Source organism: Opisthorchis viverrini (assembly GCF_000715545.1).
Source record: "Opisthorchis viverrini unplaced genomic scaffold opera_v5_207, whole genome shotgun sequence".
NCBI classification, from domain to species: Eukaryota; Metazoa; Platyhelminthes; class Trematoda; order Opisthorchiida; family Opisthorchiidae; genus Opisthorchis; species Opisthorchis viverrini.
This window is the reverse complement of record NW_008751864.1, coordinates 786,005-792,056: the sequence shown is the minus strand read 5'-3', so window position 1 is coordinate 792,056 and position 6,052 is coordinate 786,005.

Here is a 6,052-nt window from a genome sequence, read left to right as displayed (position 1 = left end):
GTCACCCCAGAGAGGTAATCCTAGGACTAAAAACCCTTGGGAATACTTAGGAACTTTTCGTTTGCATTCATTCAAGCCTAAAAGAATTCGGAATTCATAAAAGAGGCCTCCTGGTTGTAAAAAGAACAGTAAAATTAGTGTGGTCACCCCAGAGAGGTAATCCTAGGACTAAAAACCCTTGGGAATACTTAGGAACTTTTCGTTTGCATTCATTCAATCAAGAAAGAATTCGGAATTCATAAAAGAGGCCTCCTGGTTGTAAAATTATAGCTTGGTATATATATATATATATATATAGAGAGTGCCAAAGTTTTCCCCTTTTGGCCACCATTCGTGTCTGAATGGGTTTACAACAAAATCCTCCAGAACGCTCAGGAAATATTTTTGACACCGTTGCGAGTCAGTTTTGTTTTTAAACGTTACTCCTGTTCTCATAGTTCCCTCAATTTACGTTGTACCTATGAGAATACGATGACTGTATTCACTAAGCAAAGCATCAGTTCATATTTCGCCTTGTGATCGGCAGAAGAACGCCAGTCAACTGGAGATTCATTGAAGTCTGGACATAGTGCGAATGACTGGTCAACGCAGCGCAGCTAAGAAATATGATGGACCACAGTTCGAAGTCGAAGCTTGTCTGATGAACTCAAGAAGGACGAAATCGGTTGTAGGATGTGCTTCTTGTTCGTATCAGTAGCTTCATCTTCGAGAGGACAAAATGTCGATATCTTGTAAATGAAGCCTTGGGCAACCTGATCTAAGCATAACTGTTTAGAAGGACCGGTCTCCAGTTCGATAATATCTTGTTCTTCAATATAGGGATTTGTAAAATAACTCGTTTCATACGCTATTTTGTCGACAGGTTCGGTTAAAGCAACACTGGTTTCTTTGAAATCCGTGTGCTAAACACTAAAGCAATGGATGGACCCCAATGATTGCTTACCTGGACTAACGATTCCACATCGAATTTCGACTCCTTCATCCATAAGTTTTTCAAAATCTCGGTGCCTGATAAACTAGAATCTGGAGTTGACGGTTCCACGGCATTGGACGTTTGAGTATCTATTTCTGTAGACTGAGTATTTTCAGCCGCTCCATTCAAGTGCTCTTGTCGGCAAGGTTCGGCTGAAGTTTCTTCTTCTTCCAGTTGGATATTGTACTCCAGTTCCAAGACTCCATCGTCTTCGACAAATGTCTTATAGATATAATCTGTGACCTGCGAAGAACTGGTGGAGATATTGTGCGGATTGCTAGCGCCCGTTCGTTTGGACAAATAAGGACGGAATTTATTGATCTTTTGTTTGTGTGGTGGTGTGCACGAAGGCTTTGCTAAATCTTTCGTCTCGTCTTGTTCTTCATTCACCGGCATTCCAGCCACTCCGTCGCTAAACGACAGCGAGGAGGACAATTCGCGAGAGAGTATGCGGCAGAACTGCGTGTGAAATAAGGAAAAGAATGTCAGCCTGATTGGTAGCAACTAAAAAACAAGCGAGTAAAACGGAAAATAGAGACGCCCAACGAGTTGCCAGCGTAAGTTTTGTTGTTTCTTGGTGTCGTTATTGTAAAAAACCGCATAAAACTGGGAAACTCTTGACGGACACGCTTATAACCAACTCACAAACTTGTGCAGACCTTTACAGCCAGGAAAAGCCACAAAAACACTCCAAACTTATCTCTTCCATTCCGATGAGTTTCAGTTCGGTAGTCAATATGTCGCTTTTGTCATGTAGCACGGCTAGGCCTTAGGCAGTTATTGGGCCCGGTTATTGAGACAAGATAGAAAATATTTGAATATTGGTTCATCGATTTTCAACCAGGATGACATGATAAGTTCGAGAAATTTCGGTTACTGATGAATACTACCAGTGAAAGGAAGAAGACCTTCGCTGAGGAGTTATTTATTAGAAAATGCCAACTGACCAGTTACAGATTATTGGACAGAGAAGTAGAAATCTACTATGTATCTTATTTACAAAAGCTGAATATCCATCTGCTCCTCGAACGCGTCTTCCTGAACGTTCCTGGATATTCATTGACTGTTACTTAAATGCAAGCAAATGCTACAAAGCGACTCCACAAACTGCGTAATAGATCTCACTTCTCAAGAGATGCGCAGTGGATTTACGAGAAGACACTATTCGCGTGCCTCATCAGTAGTATTCACTATTGCATAACTTCCCTCTCTAAACGTCTTTCGCATGCCACCGACTTTCAGTTACCTCCGTCAGGTCGGCTTAGGCAGTGGGTCTACTCGGCCGCTCCTCGGGTGTATCATGCCACTTACGAAGCTGCGTTCCATTTACTCATTTTGATCCCGACCGTCTTGAATTTTATAGACGTTCCCCCGGCGGTGGGCAACGACAAACGGACCTTGTCATCGACTGCCTAGCTTCCGCGACCGCAGTCCACCCCTTCCAGGATTCTGATGATCCTTTAACTTGACCTTGGCGCCTATGGGGAATGCTAGTGCCTTTATACTTGCAGTTTTCTGCCCAGTCCTTTCCTATGGAACCATGATGAGCTAGCAACACCCTTGGCAAGTTCATTTCCCAGTCACCTCCTTTGGCCGCCAGTCACTCCTTGATCGTCCGGTTAGGCCATTTGTTTGTGGGTGGCATAGTGCCGTCCTTAGCCGTCTGATGCCCAGCTTCTGCAAGCGCTTCCTAAAATCTTCGCTGTCGAAGCAAGGCCCCTGATCGGTTAGGATCATTTTTGGCACCCCATGGTTGGTCACGATGTGATGCATTACCATTTCGCTGATCGTCGTCGCCCGCTGAATCAGCACAGCTGCCGCCTCAGTCCATCGCGACAGGTGTTCTGTCACCATCACGATGTATTGGTTCTCACTGATTGTCACCGGAAGGTGGCCCATGACGACAACGGACCACAACTCACCGATTTCTGAGACAGGAATAGGTTCCATGGGATGGGTTGCCCCTGTCGTATCCCCTTTCATTGGTTGGCAACGCTTACAGGACACCACATAATCCATCAGCTCACTTCTCATCCCGGGCCAGTAGGCCCTCTGCCGAAGTAGGTCGTATGTCTTGGTGCACCCTGTATGTGCCACCTCATGGCATTCAACGATGAGATTCCGTCTCAAGACTCAAGGTATCACGGGCAGCACAACATCCGAATCAGTGGCATTCCAGGAAATTATGCCAGCTTCATTCAGCTTCAGCCGATCAATGTGACTCTGGAACGCTTCTAATTCCTTGTCTCCCTCTCCGTTCTCAATGTTCCTCCCATCCAACAAGGCGGCTGCAAACCTTTGTAACACAGGATCCTGCCGTTGGAGTTGCACCAACTTTCCGAGATCCAGTTCGACGACGAGGCCATTGGTTCCAATCATGATCTTGGGGACCTCATCTTCAGCTTCTGGCCTTGATAGCCAATCATCCAAGTGGTTCTCCTTACCGGGCACGTGCTGGATTGTGAAGTCGTACGCTTGCAACCGGAGCGCTCAGCGTGCGAGCTTCCCTCGAGGATCTCTGGTGGTCCTGATCCACTCCAGGGGTTTGTTATCGGTTTCGACATGAAACCTTTGCCCAAGCAGATATGGTCTCCACTTATCCAGGGCCCAGACGATCGCTAAACATTCCTTCTCAGTGGTCGAGTACTTCTGTTCAGAGTTAGTCAGGACACGACTGGAATATTCGATAACTCTATTCCTGTGCTTTAAAACTGCGTCGATACCGCGATCACTGACGTCCGTTGCAACAGTGAACATCTCTCCGACCCTGGGTAGTTTGGGGGTCAGTTGCTGATCCATCATCCGCGCCTTGACACGCTAGAATGCCTCATGTGCTTCCCTGGTCCATACAAATTTCGGATTTTGCCCGAGCAAGTTGTACAGTGGAGCAACAATCGCGTTGAAATCCTGAACAAACCGGCTGTAGTATGCAGCTCTTCCAAGAAACTGTCGTAGAGACCGCTTTGAACCGGGAACAGCACAATCCTCGATCTTTGCCAATTTTTCTGGCAGTGGGTTAACTTCCCCATGACTCACTTTATGCCCCAGCAGTATCACCGAACTCCGGGCGAGCTTCATTTGTCCGCAGACCAGCCTCCCGGATCCGCTTCAATACAGTCTTCAAGTGAACTGCGTGCTCTGGTTCCGAATTGCTGTACACAACGATATCGTCTCCGTACAAGGCAACATTCTGCAGTCCCTTCGTTAAACAACGCATCAAGCGCCGGAAGGTGAATGGGGCCCCAGACAAACCAAACGGCATTCGTCTAAATTGATATTGGGTGTCCCCAACCGTAAACGCCGTTTTCTTCTGGTCCTCCGCCTTGATGGGCAGTTGCCAGTATCCGGAACGCAAGTCGAACACAGTGAAATATCGGGAATGCTGGAGGGAATCGAAAATCTCTGCAACCGAATGCACAGCTACAACCCGATTTACGGTCAGTTCATTCAAGCGCAAAACATGTATTTTCCGTTCGCCTTCCTTACAAGCACAACTGGGGAATTGCACGCACTATTGGCTTCTTCGATTATGCCATTCTTCAACATCTCCTGAATCTGTTTATCACCGAATGCAAGCTACAACCCGATTTACGGTCAGTTCATTCAAGCGCAAAACATGTATTTTCCGTTCGCCTTCCTTACAAGCACAACTGGGGAATTGCACGCACTATTGGCTTCTTCGATTATGCCATTCTTCAACATCTCCTGAATCTGTTTATCGACCTCCTTCCGTAGATGGAGCGGCAACGGACGGGGGCCATAAGGCCGAAAACGTTCTGACGACAGAAGAACTTCGTGTTCAATCCACGGGCAGAATCCGAACGGATTCTCATCGCCCGTGAATAGTTCGGAATATTCCTCGAATACGGCCCATATTGACGGTACATTACAAGACGGAGGTTTTCGGACACGCAATTCACTCACGGCAGCGCCTGGGTAACCTACACGCTTGATTGCGCCATACTTTGTCACCAGCTTTCCCTGCTTTGGGTCAATCACGGAATCTTGCTCTTGAGAAAATCCGCCCCTAATATTGTCTGTTCTATGTCTGGGCTGATGAACGCGTGCTGCACGGACTTGTCGCCTAGGCATAACGAGTGCGTTGACAATCCGTCAATCTTCAGTCGATATCCACCCACTGCTCTCACGGCTAGCGCACACGGTCTGCGTTCAGCTTGGTTCCCTCTTCGCCCCAGCGATACGCCTGCTCCTGTATCAATCAAAAGTAATTCCCTTTGTCCGTCTACCTCGACAACGTCTTCATAGTAGCTTGTGTCAGTGTGCTAATCGCGACCCACCCCGGAACAAAGGAGTACTCTAAAATTCTATTATTTACAAGTGGTCGAGCAGAACGACATTGATTCTTTTAGTGGCCAAGCCTGCCGCACATGTAGCACTGGCTCGTTCGAGCGTGCCTCCGCGATTTTGTCTAGACGGCTGCAAACTGTTCCGGGAGTTGGTTCACTCTGGTCTGCAGTTCCTCCACTGGTGAACCATGCCTCTTCTCCTGCGACTGCAACATGGCCAGTTCCCGTGCCAGGTACAGCAGCTCCTCTACTCAACTGAGCGGTTGCTGTCACCAACCGCAACGGGGCACCAATCACTGGTTGTATACCTTCGACGAACTGGTCGGATGGTAACTAGTGGCGCGAGACTCCGTCCAGTCCCGGCAAAGCCCGATCCAACAATTTCCGCAGGCTGGCGAAGAACATTTTCGGGCCATATCCAGGCCATCTTGCACCGCCTCATAGCAGGCGTGTCAAACTCCGCTGCAAGGGCTTCTTTCGCGGCGGCCCAATCCATCTTCCCAGGGCCTCTTCTGGCCGCATCCAGGGCAGCCTTGGTCTGGCCTCTGAGGAGGGTCTTCAGCGCTGCCACATTACCCCGGCCGGTATCCAATCCAGCAGCCTCTGCAACCTCAAAGTCCTCCAGGAAGGTCTGAACATCCCCATCCTCAAGGGGTTGTGGCCACAGGATCTTCATCCTGATCCTGGCCACGGTATCAAATGAAAGGGAGAAGGCCTTTCGCTGCGGATTTGTTTATTGGAGAACGCCAAAGGAAGAGTTACAGATTATTGG